This window comes from Ammospiza caudacuta, chromosome 37 (genome assembly GCF_027887145.1).
Source record: "Ammospiza caudacuta isolate bAmmCau1 chromosome 37, bAmmCau1.pri, whole genome shotgun sequence".
Classification (NCBI taxonomy): domain Eukaryota; kingdom Metazoa; phylum Chordata; class Aves; order Passeriformes; family Passerellidae; genus Ammospiza; species Ammospiza caudacuta.
In genome coordinates this window covers 151930-166887 of record NC_080629.1, presented here as the reverse complement: position 1 = coordinate 166887, position 14958 = coordinate 151930, and positions in this window count along the sequence as shown.

Genomic DNA, 14958 nt, shown 5'->3' with positions numbered 1-14958 from the left:
TGTGTCCCAGGTGTGTCCCAGCTGTGTCACTCAGGTGTGTCCCAGTTGCACCCGGGCGTGTCCCAGGCGCGTCCCAGGCGTGTCCCAGGCGTGTCCCAGGCGTGTCCCAGGCGTGTCCCAGGTGTGTCCCAGGTGTGTCCCAGTTGCACCCGGGCGTGTCCCAGGTGTGTCCCAGGTGTCCCAGGTGTGTCCCAGGCGTGTCCCGGGTGTGTCAGGTGTGTCCCAGTTGCACCCGGGCGTGTCCCAGGCGTGTCCCGGGTGTGTCAGGTGTGTCCCAGTTGCACCCGGGCATGTCCCAGGTGTGTCCCAGGTGTGTCAGGTGTGTCCCAGTTGCACCCGGGCGTGTCCCAGGCGTGTCCCAGGTGTGTCCCAGGTGTCCCAGGTGTGTCCCGGGCGTGTCCCGGGTGTGTCAGGTGTGTCCCAGGTGTGTCCCAGTGGCACCCGGGCGTGTCCCAGGCGTGTCCCGGGTGTGTCAGGTGTGTCCCAGGCATGTCCCAGGTGTGTCCCAGGCGTGTCCCAGGTGTGTCCCGGGTGTGCCAGGTGTGTCCCAGGCGTGTCCCAGTGGCGCCCGGGCGTGTCCCAGGTGTGACGCGGGTGTGCCCGCAGCAGGTGGACCTGTCTCCGTTCGAGCTGGCGTCGCTGGAGCTGCACCTGTCGCGCTACGCCTGCGATTGGTTCCTGCCGCGCTTCCGCGTCACGCGCCGCCACCTGGAGGACGTGGCCGCCGCCCCCGAGCCGCCGCCCCGCCCCAAGCCCGTGCGCATGAAGGTGAACAGGTGAGTGCGGGGCCGCGCCCGGGCACACCTGGGCACACCCGGGCGCGCCCGGGAGGGGGTAAAGCAAAAAAAACCCCGGGAAATTGGGGTGAGAAATGGGGGTTTTGGGGTGAGAAATGGGGATTTTGGGTGAGAAATGGGGATTTTGGGGTTACCTGGGCACACCTGGGCACACCTGGGAGGGGATGGGCGCAAAAAAACCCCGGGAAATTGGGGTGAGAAATGGGGATTTTGGGTGAGAAATGGGGATTTTGGGTGAAAAATGGGGATTTTGGGGTTACCTGGGCACACCTGGGCATGGCTGGGAGGGGATGGGCGCAAAAAAACCCCGTGAAATTGGGGTGAGAAATGGGGATTTTGGGGTGAAAATCGGGGATTTTTGGGTGAAAAGTAGGGATTTTGGGGTTACCTGAGCACACCTGGGCACAGCTGGGAGGGGATAAAGGAAAAAAACCCCGGGAAATTGGGTGAAAAATGGGGATTTTGGGGTGAAAAATGGGGATTTTGGGGTTACCTGGGCACACCTGGGCACACCTGGGCACACCTGGGCACACCTGGGCACGCCCGGGAGGGGGTAAAGGAAAAAAACCCCGGGAAATTCGGGTGAGAAATGGGGATTTTGGAGAGAAAATCAGGGATTTTGGGGTTACCTGGGCACACCTGGGCACACCTGGGCACACCTGGGAGGGGATGGGCACAAAAAGCCCCGGGAAGTTGGGGTGAGAAATGGGGATTTTGGGGTGAAAAATGGGGATTTTGGGGTTACCTGTGCACACCTGGGCACATCTGGGCACAGCTGGGCACGGCCGGGAGGGGATAAAGGAAAAAAACCCTGGGAAATTGGGGTGAAAAATGGGGATTTGGGGTGAGAAATGGGGATTTTGGGGTTACCTGGGTACCCCTGGGCACACCTGGGCACGGCCGGGAGGGGATAAAAGAAAAAAACTCTGTGAAATTTGGATGAAAAATGGGGATTTTGGGGTGAAAAATGGGGATTTTGGGGTGAAAATCGGGGATTTTGGGGTTACCTGCGCACAGCTGGGAGAGAAAAATGGGGGAAAACAGCGAAAATTGGGATAAAATAGGTGAAAATTGGGGGTTTTGGCACAGCTGAGCACACCTGGGGGAGATCTGGGCAGTCCTGGGCACACCTGGGGCAGCTAAAACACAAAAATTTGGGGTTAAAAGGGGCAAAATTGGGATTTTGGGCACACCTGGGCACACCTGGGGGGGTTTTGGCACACCTGGGCACACCTGGGCGGGGTTGGGCACACCTGGGTGAGGTTAGGCACACCTGGGCACACCTGGGCGCCATTATGGGCTTGTGCCAGGTGTTTATGCCCATCTACAGCCACACCCGTGGGCGTGTCCGTGCCCAAACATGGCGGCTCAGTGGGCGTGTCCGTGCCCAAACATGGCGGCTCAGTGGGCGTGTCCCGCCCTGACCCCGCCCCTTTCCCCCAGGATGCTGCAGCCGGTGCCGAAGGCGGAGCCTCGCGCCGTTCTGCTCCTCCCCGCCCCTCGCCCCGCCCCCGGGGGCGTGGCCTCGCCGAGCCCCGCCCCCTCCGCGCCGAGCCCCGCCCTCTCCGCGCCGAGCCCCGCCCCCTTGCTGGTGCAGGCCCCGCCTCTCGTCACGCTAAGCCACGCCCCCGGCGCTGGCCCCGCCCCCCTGGTGGCGACGCAGGGGGCGGGGCTGAACCTGGGGCTGGGGTTGGCGCTGGCCCCGCCCCGGGCCACGCCCACTCTGCTGGCTCCGCCCCCCGGAGGGCCCGCGCACGGTGAGGGGGCGGGGCTTAATTAATGAATGGATAATTGATTGGGGCGGGGTTTGTTAATTAGGGGTGGGGCTAATTGATTCATTGGGGTGGGGCTAATTAATTATGGGCGGGGTTTCCTATTTAGGGGTGGGGTTAATTAGGGCTTGGCCTAATTAGGCTTAAGCGTTAATTGGGTGGGGTTAATTAGGGCTGGGGTTTATTAAAAGTTATTTTTAATTGTGTGGGGCTAATTAGTGCTGAGCTTAATTAGGGGTTAGATTATTAGGCCTGGGAGTTAATTAAGCGGCGTTAATTACGGCTCTAGTAATTTAGAGGTTAGTTTAATTAATTATTAGGGGAGGGGTTAATTATTATTATTAATTATTAATTGGTGGGGCCAATAGTTAGTGGTGAGGTTAATTAGTGGTGGGGTGAATTAATTAATTAGGGGTAGGGTAATTAATTTGGGAGGTGGCGCTAATTTAGAGACAGGGGCTCGATTAGAATGGGGTGGGGCTTTATTAGGAAGGGGCGGGGCTTAATTAAGCATGGTTTAATTAAGAGGTGTTTAATTAAAGGTTGGGAAAACGGTGGGCGGGGCCTAATTAGGGCTGGAACTTTATATTTAAATGAGGTGGGTGTGGCCTGATTGATTTATTTCTCCCCCAGCTCTCCCGGCTGCTTCGTTGGCCACGCCCACCCCGGCAGGAGGCCCCGCCCCCGCGGCCACGCCCACACCAAATATGGGCAAAGGGGCGGGGCCGGCCCCGCCCCCTCCCGTGGGGGGCGTGGCCACGTTTGCGCTGCCCCAGCGGCTCCTGCTGGCCCCGGACATGCAGGCCCGGCTGCCCTGTAAGCCACGCCCCCCTCGTTTGCATCTCATTTGCATGAGCGCTCTGTTCAAGCCTTCTCAAACCCTAAATTAATTATGCGAATTTTTTTCCCTAAATTGTCTCAGATTTTATCAAAATTTCTCCCAAATATTTTTCAAATTCTTTCAACTCAAAAATCTTTTTTCATTTGCATCTCATTTGCATGAGTGTTCTTTGTAAGCTTTCTCGAACCCTAAAATAATTACGTAAAATTTTTACCTTTAGTTACCCCAAATATTATGAAAAATTTTCCCAATATTTTCCAAACCGCTTCCCAAGAATCCTTTTTTATTTGCATGTAATTTGCATATGATTTGCGTGCACACCTTTTAAAAACCTTTACTTAAATTTCTAAAACAATTAGGGAAATTATCTTCTTAAATTTGCACGAATTCTGTCAAAATTTGTCTCAAATTCACTCCAAACATCTCTCCCTTTTTTCTTTCTTATTTGCATCTCATTTGCATATGATTAGCATACAGAGAGTTAATACCTTTATTTAATGCTTTTATTTATTTCCATTTTTTCCCCCAAAACCCCCCCAAAAAATCCCCAAAATTCATTCATTACTCCCCTAATTAGGCCCTAATTTGCATAATTAAGCCGGGATTTTTGGGGGGAATTTTTCTGGGACCCCCTCCCCCACCTTCCCCACACCCCAATTAACAATTTTCAATTAAAATTTTTACCAAAATTTCCATTTTTTCCTCCAAAATCCCCCCCCAAAAAACTTCTCCGAAAATCCCCAAAATTAATTTATTTCCCCCTTAATTAGCACCTAGTTTGCATAATTAAGATGGGATGTTGGGGGGGAATTTTTCTGAGAACCCCTCCCCCACCTTCCCCACACCCCAATTAACAATTTTCAATTAAAATTTTACCCAAAATTTCCATTTTTCCCCCAAACCCCCCCCCCCCGGAAAACCTCCCAAAAAATCCCCAAAATTCATTCATTACTCCCCTAATTAGGCCCTAATTTGCATAATTAAGCCGGGATTTTTGGGGGGAATTTTTCTGGGACCCCCTCCCCCACCTTCCCCGCACCCCAATTAACAATTTTCAATTAAAATTTTTACCAAAATTTCCATTTTTTCCTCCAAAATCCCCCCCCAAAAAACTTCTCCGAAAATCCCCAAAATTAATTTATTTCCCCCTTAATTAGCACCTAGTTTGCATAATTAAGATGGGATGTTGGGGGGGAATTTTTCTGAGAACCCCTCCCCCACCTTCCCCACACCCCAATTAACAATTTTTAATTAAAAACTTGCTCAAAGTTTTTATTTTTTCCCTCCAAATCCCCCCAAAAATCCTCCCAAAAAATCGCTAAAATTAATGGTTTTTTTCTCTTTAATTAGCACCTAATTTGCATAATCAGCCGGGGATTTTTTCAGCAATCCTTCCCCCACCTCCCCCACCCCCCAAGTAACGATTTTCAATTCCAAATTTGCATAAGATTTGCATATTTTTTCCCCTTAAATGTCCAGCGGGAGAAGTCGTCAGCCTCGGCCAATTGGCGGCCCTGGCCCAGCATCGCCCCGCCCCTCCGGGGGGCGTGGCCAAAACCTCGCCCCTCCCCGCCGCCGCCGTGGCCACGCCCCCTCCGCCCTCGGCCCCGCCCCCTCTGACGCTGCAGCTCCAGGGCAGCAAAGTCACGCTTGGCCCCGCCCCCCCATTACGTCATCTGGCCTTGGCCCCGCCCCCCGGCCGGGGGCTCGCACGTGAGTCCAAAATTTGGGGGAATTTTGGGAATTTTTGGGGTTTTTTGGGGGAAATTTGGGGATTTTGAGGGAAAACCTTGGGATTGGAGGAAAAATTTGGGGGTTTGGGCAAAAATTTGGGGATTTTGGGCAAAAATTTGGGGATTTTGGGGAAAAATTTGGGGATTTTCGGGGTGATTTTTGGGCTTTTATTTGAATTTTTTTGGGAATATTTTGGGGTTTCATTGGGGGGATTTGGGGGGAAATTTGGGGATTTTTGGGGTTTGGAGGGAGAATTTGGGGGTTTTGGGGAGTTTTGGGCAAAAATTTGGGGGTTTTGGGCAAAAATTTGGGGATTTTTGGGGTGGTTTTTGGGGTTTTATTGGAATTTTTCGAGGGGAAATTCAAGAATTTTGGGGGATTTTTTTGGGGTTTTTTTTTGAAATTTGAGAATTTTTTGGGATTTTTGGGGTTTGGAGGGAAAATTTGGGGGTTTGGGGGAGGTTTGGCAAAAATTTGGGGTTTTTTGGGCAAAAATTTGGGGATTTTGGGCAAAAATTTGGGGATTTTGGGGGCGGTTTTTGGGGTTTTATTGGAATTTTTCGGGGGGAAATTCAAGAATTTTGGGGGATTTTTTGGGGGGGTTTTTTTTGAAATTTGGGGAATTTTGGGGATTTTTGGGGTTTGGAGGGAAAATTTGGGGGTTTGGGGGAGGTTTGGCAAAAATTTGGGGGTTTTTGGGCAAAAATTTGGGGATTTTGGGGGCGGTTTTTGAGGTTTTATTGGAATTTTTTGGGGCGGAATTCAAGAATTTGGGGGCATTTTTTGGGGGGGTTTTTTGAAATTTGGGGAATTTTTGGGGATTTTTGGGGTTTGGAGGGAAAATTTGGGGGTTTGGGGGAGGTTTGGCAAAAATTTGGGGGTTTTTGGGGAGATTTTTGGGTTTTTATTTGAAATTTTTGGGAATATTTTGGGGTTTTATTGGGGGGATTTGGGGAGAAATTTGGGGATTTTTGGGGTTTATGGGGAAATTTGGGGATTTTAGGAAAAAAAAATTGGGGACTTTTTGGGGAGATATTTGGGGTTTTATTTTAATTTTTGGGGGATTTTTTTGTGGGTTTTTTTTGGGAATTTTTTAGGATTTTTTGGAAGGTTTTTGGGGATTTTTTGGGGTTTGGAGAGAAAAATTTGGGGATTTTGGGAAATAATTGGGGGAAAAATGGGGTAAAAAATCAAAAAAAAAGGGGGAAAAAATTGAAAAAATGGGAAAAAATTTGGGAAAAATTGGGGGGAAAAATGGGTAAAAAGTAGGGGCAAAATGTGGGAAAAAATTGGGGAAAAAAATGAGAAAAAAAATGGTAAAAAAGTGGGAAGAATTGGGGGAAAAAAGGTGGGGAAAATTTGGGGGAAAAAATGAGAAAAAAATGAGGAAAAAATGAGAAAAAATTGGGAAAAAAATGAGAAAAAAAATAGGAAAAAATTGGGGGAAAAATGGGGAAAAAAATTAGGGAAAAGCATGAGAAAAAAATGGGGAAAATTGGGGGATAAGAGTGGGGAAATTGGGCTAAAAAATGGGAAAAAATTGGGGGAAAAATGGGAAAAAAATTGGGAAAAACATGGGAAAAAATTTGGGAAAAAAACATGGAAAAAACATGGGAAAAATTGGGGGAAAAATTGGGAAAAAAATGTGGAAAAAATGAGAAAAAAATGGGAAAAATTGGGAAAAAAACGAGAAAAAATGGGAAAAAAATTGGGAAAAAATGAGAAAAAAAATGAGAAAAAAGTGGGAAAAAAATTGGGAAAAAAACACGAGAAAAAATGGGAAAAATTGGGGGAAAAAAGTGGGAAAAAATTGGGAAAAAAATGGGAAAAAAATGGGAAAAAAATGGGAAGAAATGGGAAAAAAAATGGGAAAAAAAATGGGAAAAAAAATTGGGAAAAAACATGGGAAAAAATTGGGGGAAAAAATGGGAAAAATTGGGGGAAAAATGGGAAAAAATGGGAAAAAATTGGGAAAAAAAATGGGAAAAAAATTGGGAAAAAAAATGGGAAAAAAATGGGAAAAAGTGGGAAAAATTGGGGGAAAAAGTGGGAAAAAAATTGGGAAAAAAATGGGAAAAAATTGGGAAAAAACATGGGAAAAAATTGGGGGAAAATGGGAAAAAATGAGAAAAAAATGGGAAAAAAAAAAGGCAAAAAAAATGGGAAAAAAACGGGAAAAAAATGGGAAAAAAATGGGAAAAAAACATGGGAAAAATTGGGGTAAAAAATGGGAAAAATTGGGGGAAAATGGGAAAAAATGGGAAAAATTGGGGGAAAAATTGGGGGAAAAAAGTGGGGAAAATTGGGGGAAAATGGGAAAAAAATGGGAAAAAATTGGGAAAAAGCATGGGAAAAATTGGGGGAAAATGGGAAAAAAATGAGAAAAAAATTGGGAAAAATGGGAAAAAAAATGGGAAAAAAAATGGGAAAAATGGGAAAAAAATGGGAAAAAACATGGGAAAAAATTGGGGGAAAATGGGAAAAAATGGGAAAAATTGGGGGGAAAAAGTGGGGAAAAATTGGGGGAAAATGGGAAAAAATGAAAGGGAAAAAAATTGGGAAAAAAAAGAGAAAAAAATGAGAAAAAATGGGAAAAATTGGGGGAAAAAAGTGGGAAAATTTGGGGCAAAAAACTGGGCAAAATTGGGGGGAAAAAGTGGGCAAAAATGGGGGAAAATTGGGAAAAAATGGGAAAAAAATGGGAAAAAATTGGGAAAAAACGAGAAAAAATGGGAAAAAAATTGGGAAAAAATGAGAAAAAAAATGAGAAAAAGTGGGGAAAAAATTGGGAAAAAACACGAGAAAAAAATGGGAAAAAACACGAGAAAAAATGGGAAAAAATTGGGGGAAAAAAGTGGGAAAAATTAGGGGGGAAAAAGTGGGAAAAAATTGGGGGAAAATTGGGAATAAAATGAGAAAAAGTGGGAAAAAATTGGGAAAAAAACATGAGAAAAAATGGGAAAAATTGGGGGAAAAGTGGGAAAAAATTGGGAAAAAAATGGGAAAAAATGGGAAAAAAAATGGGAAAAAAATGGGAAAAAATTGGGAAAAAAACATGGGAAAAAATTGGGGAAAAAAAATGGGAAAAAATTGGGGGAAAATGGGAAAAAATGGGAAAAAAATTGGGGAAAAAGCATGGGAAAAATTGGGGGAAAAAAATGGGGAAAAAATTGGGGGAAAATGGGAAAAAAATGGGGAAAAAAATTGGGAAAAAAGCATGGGAAAAATTGGGGGAAAAAATGGGAAAAAATTGGGGGAAAATGGGAAAAAATGGGAAAGAATTGGGAAAAAAACATGGGAAAAATTGGGGGAAAAAAATGGGAAAAAATTGGGGGAAAATGGGAAAAAAATGGGAAAAAAATGGGAAAAAATGGGAAAAAAATGGGAAAAAACATGGGAAAAAAACATGGGAAAAAATTGGGGGAAAATGGGGAAAAATTGGAAAAATTGGGGGAAAAAGTGGGGAAAATTGGGGGAAAATGGGAAAAGAAATGGGAAAAAAATGGGAAAAAAATTGGGAAAAAGCATGGGAAAAATTGGGGGAAAATGGGAAAAAAATGAGAAAAAATTGTGAAAAAAATGGGAAAAAATTGGGAAAAAACGTGGGAAAACATGGGAAAAATTGGGGGAAAAATGTGAAAAAAATGGGTAAAATTGGGGGAAAAAATGGGGAAAAAGAGAGAAAAAAAATGGGAAAAAATTGGGAAAAAAAATGAGAAAAAAATGGGAAAAAAAATGGGAAAAAATTGGGGAAAAAAATTGGGGAAAAAATTGGGAATAAAATGAGAAAAAAAATGGGCAAAATTGGGGGAAAAAAGTGGGCAAAATTGGGGGAAGAAGTGGGGAAAAAAATAGGGAAAAAATGAGAAAAAAATTGGGAAAAAGCATGGGAAAAAATTGGGGGAAAATGGGAAAAAATGAGAAAAAATTGGGAAAAAAATGGGAAAAAATTGGGAAAAAAACGTGGGAAAAACATGGGAAAAAATTGGGGGAAAAATGGGGAAAAAGAGAGAAAAAAAATGGGAAAAATTGGGAAAAAAAATGAGAAAAAAAATGGGAAAAAAAATGGGAAAAAATTGGGGGAAAAATGGGAAAAATTGGGGGAAGAAGTGGGAAAAAAATAGGGAAAAATATGAGAAAAAGTGGGGAAAAAAATTGGGAAAAAAACATGGGAAAAATTGGGGTAAAAAATGGGAAAAATTGGGGGGAAAATGGGAAAAAATGAGAAAAAAATTGGGAAAAAAAATGGGAAAGAATTGGGAAAAAAACATGAAAAAAAAAGGGAAAAAATTGGGAAAAAATGAGAAAAAATGGGAAAAATTGGGGGTAAAAAAGTGGGGAAAAAATGGGGGGAAAAAGTGGGAAATATTGGGGTAAAAAAGCGGGGAAGAACTGGGGGGAAAAGGGGAGATATTGGTGTAAAAAGTTGATTTTGAGGCCGCGGCGCTCCCGCAGGGCCGCTGCTGCAGCTGCTGCCCGCGGCGGGGCCGCTCGTGGCGCCCCCCGGCGCCGCTGACGCTGCTCGCCCCCCGTGGGGGGAGGGGCCGCCAGCCCCGCCCCGCCCCCACCCGCGCTGGGGCTGCCCCTGGCGGCCCGCGCACGGTGAGGGGGGAGGGGAGCGGGGGGGGGGAGGGGAACGGGGGGAGGGGGGGAGGGAAAATAGATCGGGAAGTGGGGGGGGGGGGTGGGGGGATTTTGGGGGGGGGATGGGGATTGGGGGGGGAAATGGGGATTTGGGGGGAAATGGGAATTGGGGGGGAAAGGGGGAATTGGGGGGAATAATGGGGAATTGGGGGGGAAAGGGGGAATTGGGGGAAATGGGGAATTGGGGGGAAATGGGGATTTGGGGGGGAATGGGGATTGGGGGAATAATGGGGATTTGGGGGGTAAATGGGGATTTGGGGGTGAAAAATGGGGATTGGGGGGAAAATGGGGATTTGGGGTGAAAAATGGGGATTGGGGGGGGAAATGGGGAATTGGGGGGGAAATGGGGATTTGGGGTGAAAAATGGGGATTGGGGGGAAATGGGGGATTTTGGGGTGAAAAATGGGGATTGGGGGGGGAAATGGGGATTTGGGGGGAAATGGGGATATTTGGGGGAAATGGGGATTTGGGGGGAATGGGGATTTGGGGGGGAAATGGGGAATTGGGGTGAAATGGGGAATTGGGGGGGAAATGGGAATTGGGGGGGAAATGGGGAATTGGGGGGGAATGGGGATTTGGGGGGGAAATGGGGAATTGGGGGGGGAATGGGGATTTGGGGGGAAATGGGGAATTGGGGTGAAATGGGGATTTGGGGGGGAATGGGGAATTGGGGGGAAAATGGGGAATTGGGGGGAAATGGGGATTTGGGGGGAAATGGGGGATTTGGGGGAATAATGGGGATTTGGGGGAAATGGGGCATTGGGGGTGAAAAATGGGGAATTGGGGGGAAATGGGGATTTGGGGGGTGAATGGGGGAATTGGGGGGAATGGGGATTTGGGGGGGAAATGGGGATTGGGGGGGAAATGGGGAATTGGGGGGGAAAGGGGGAATTGGGGGGAAAGGGGGAATTGGGGGGGAAATGGGGATTTGGGGGGGAAATGGGATTTGGGGGGAAGGGTGAATGGGGAATTGGGGGGGAAATGGGGATTTGGGGGGAAATGGGGATTTGGGGGGAAATGGGGATTTGGGGGCAAAGGGGGATTTGGGGGGAAATGGGGATTTGGGGTGAAATGGGGATTTGGGGGGAAATGGGGAATTGGGGGGAAATGGGGATTGGGGGGGAAATGGGGAATTGGGGGGGAAATGAGGAATTGGGGGGAAATGGGGAATTGGGGGGAATGGGGATTGGGGGAATAATGGGGATTTGGGGGGGGAAATGGGGCATTGGGGGTGAAAAAATGGGGAATTGGGGGGAAAGGGGGATTTGGGGGGGGAAATGGGAATTGGGGGAGAAATGGGGAATTGGGGGGGAAATGGGGATTTTGGGGGCAAAGGGGGATTTTGGGGGGAAATGGGGAATTGGGGGGGAAATGGGGATTGGGGGGGAAATGGGGATTTGGGGTGAAATGGGGAATTGGGGGGAAATGGGGATTTGGGGGCAAAGGGGGATTTGGGGGGAAATGGGGAATTGGGGGGAAATGGGGATTTGGGGGGGAAATGGGATTTGGGGTGGAAATGGGGATTTGGGGGAAATGGGGAATTGGGGGGAAATGGGGAATTGGGGGGGGAAATGGGGAATTGGGGGGAAATGGGGATTTGGGGGAAATGGGGGAATTGGGGGGCAAAATGGGGATTTGGGGGGAAATGGGGATTGGGGGGAAATGGGGATTTGGGGGGGAAAGGGGGATTTTGGGGGGGGAAATGGGAATTGGGGGGAAATGGGGAATTGGGGGGAAATGGGGATTTGGGGGGCAAAGGGGGATTTGGGGGGAAATGGGGAATTGGGGGGGAAATGGGGAATTGGGGGGAATGGGGATTTGGGGGGTGAATGGGGGAATTGGGGGGGAAATGGGGAATTGGGGGGAAATGGGGATTTGGGGGGGAAAATGGGGAATTGGGGGGAAGTGGGGGATTTGGGGGGAAATGGGGAAATTGGGGGGGAAATGAGGATTTTGGGGGTTACCTGGGCACGGCTGGGAGAGGATAAAGCAAAAAAAGCCCCGGGAAATTGAGGGGAAATGGGAAATTTAATGATAATTTGGGGGTATTTTTGGGGGGTCCTGAGCCCATTTTTCTCTGTTAGTTTTGTGATAATTTAGTGATAATTTCGGGGTATTTTGGGGGGTCCTGAGCCCATTTTTCTCTGGTAGTTTTGTGATAATTTAATGATAATTTTGGGGGTATTTTTGGGGGGTCCTGATCCCATTTTTTCTCTGGTAATTTAATGATATTTTGGGGGTATTTTGGGGGGGTCCTGACCCCATTTTTTCTCTGGTAATTTTGTGATAATTTGTGGGTTCTTTTCGGGGGGTCCTGACCCCGTTTTTTCCCCCCCCTTTTTCGCAGTTTCCGGCGCCGCTGGTGAACAGCGGGGGGGGTGGTGAAGATCGTGGTGCGCCAGGCCCCGCCCCCCCGCCCCTCCCCCAAGTCCCCAGGCCCCACCCCCCTCCCCTCAGCCCCGCCCCCCCGTTGCTGCGGGTGCTGCCGGCCGCCCCTCCCCCCACCCCCCCCCGAGCCCCCGCCCCCATCCCCCCCCGCAGCCCCCCATGGGCGGAGCCGGCGCCGCGGCGGAGACAGGTGAGAGAAAATGCCCCAAAAAATGCTCAAAAATCGCCCCAAAAATTCCCAAAATGGCCCCAAAAAATGCCCCCAAATGGCCCCAAAAATCCCAGAAAAAGATCCCCAAAATGGCCCCAAGAAATGTCCCAAAAGTTCCAAAATAATGCGCCAAAATATTCCCCAAATGGCCCCAAAAATTCCTCAAAATGTCTTCTAATGGGTCCCAGAAAATTCCCCAAAAATGACCCCAAAAATGCTCCAAAAAATGCAAAAAAATCCCCAAAAATTCCCAAAATGGCACCAAAAAACGCCCCTAAAATGGCCCCAAAAATTCCAAAAATACGCCCCCAAAAGTTCCTGAAATGGCCCCAAAAGTGCCCTGAAATGAGCCCCAAAAAAACGCCCCAAAACGGCCCCAAAAATGGCCCCAAAAATTCCCACAATGGGCCCACAAAAATCACCCAAATAGCCCCAAAAAAACGCACCAAAATGGGGCCCCCAAAATTCGCCAGAACGGCCCCAAAATTTTCCCAAAGTGATTCCAAAAAATGTCCCCAAACAGCCCCAAAAAATCCCAGAAAAAGATCCCCAAAATGGCCCCAAGAAATGTCCCAGAAGTTCCAAAAAAATGCGCCAAAAATATTCCCCAAATGGCCCCAAAAAATGCCTCAAAATCGCCCCAAAAAATTCCCCAACAATTCCAAAAATAAGCCCCAAGAAATTTCGGGAATGGGCCCCAAAAATTCCAAAAAATAAACCCCAAGAAATTCCTGAAATGGCCCCAAAAAAACGCCCCAAAACGGCCCAAAAATGGCCCCAAAAATTCCCACAATGGGCCCACAAAAAATCACCAAAATAGCCCCAAAAACCGCACCAAAATGGGCCCCCAAAATTCACCAAAACGGCCCCAAAATTTCCCAAAGTGATCCCAAAAAATGTCCCCAAACAGCCCCAAAAATCCCAGAAAAAAGATCCCCAACATGGCCCCAAGAAATGTCCCAAAAGTTCCAAAAAAAAAGCGCCAAAATACTCCTCAAATGGCCTCAAAAATGCCTCAAAATGGCCCCAAAAATGCCTCCAAATGGCCCCAAAAAATTCCCCAAAAATTCCAAAAATAAGCCCCAAGAAATTCCTGAAATGGCCCCAAAAATGCCCTGAAATGAGCCCCAAAAAACGGCCCAAAAACGGGCCCCAAAAATTCCCACAATGGGCCCACAAAAATCACCAAAATAGCCCCAAAAAAACGCCCCAAAACGGCCCCCCAAAAATTCACCAAAACGGCCCCAAAATTTTCCCAAAGTGATCCCAAAAAATGTCCCCAAACAGCCCCAAAAAATCCCAGAAAAAGATCCCCAACATGGCCCCAAGAAATGTCCCCAAAAGTTCCAAAAAAAATGCACCAAAAATATTCCCCAAATGGCCCCAAAAATGCCTCAAAATGGCCCCAAAAATGCCTCAAAATGGCCCCAAAAATGCCTCCAAATGTCTCCAAATGGGGTCCCGAAAATTCCCCAAAAATGGCCCCAAAAAATGCTCCGAAAATTGCAAAAAAAAAGCCCCAAAAATTTTCCAAGATGGCCCCAAAAATTCCTGAATTGACCTCAAAATGGCCCCCAAAAACTGTCCCAAAATGGTCCCAAAACTTCACCAAAATGGCCCTCAAAAATGGCCCCAAAATGGCCCCAAAAATGTCCCTAAAACGACCCCAAAAATGGTCCCTTAAAATGCCACAGAATGACCCCCAAAATGGCCCCCCAAATGCCCCCAAAATGGTCCAAAAAAAATTCCCCCCAAAATTCTCAAATCTGTTCCCAAAATGGCCCCAAAAATCCCTGAAGTGGCCCCAAAAAAATTCCACCAGATGGCGCCGAGAATGCCACGGAACGACCCCAAAAATGGCCCCCAAAAATGACCCCAAAAACTTTCCGCAAAAATACCCAAAATGTTCAAAAAAACGGCCCCAAAAAATGTCGCCGAAATGGCCCCAAGAAATGCCCCCAAAAGTTCCCAAAAAAATGCGACAAAAATATTCCCCAAATGATCCCAAAAATGCCTCAAAATGTTTCCAAATGGGTCCCCCAAAATTCCCCCAAAATGGCGCCAAAAATGCTCCAAAAATTGTAAAAAGTTGCCTCAAAAAAATTCCTGAGATGACCTCAAAATGGCCCCAAAAAATTGCCCCAAAATGATCCCAAAAAATTCACCAAAATGGCCCCAAAATGAGCCAAAATTGGCCCCAGAAATTTTCCCCAAATGGTCCCAAAAACTTCACCAAAATGGCCTCAAAAATGGCCCCAAAATGGCCCCAAAAATGTCCCTAAAACGACCCCATAATGGTCCCTAAAAAATGCCACAGAATGACCCCAAAACTTCCCCAAAATTGCCCCAAAAATGCTTGAAAATGGCCCCAAAAATGCCTTAAAATGTTTTCAAATGGGTCCCCAAAAATTCCCCCAAAATGGCCCCAAAAACGCCCCAAAAATTGCAAAAAAAAAGCCCCAAAAATTTCCCAAGATGGCCCCAAAAAATTCCTGAATTGACCTCAAAATGGCCCCAAAAACTGCCCCAAAATGGTCCCAAAAAATTCACCGAAATGGCCCCAAAATGACC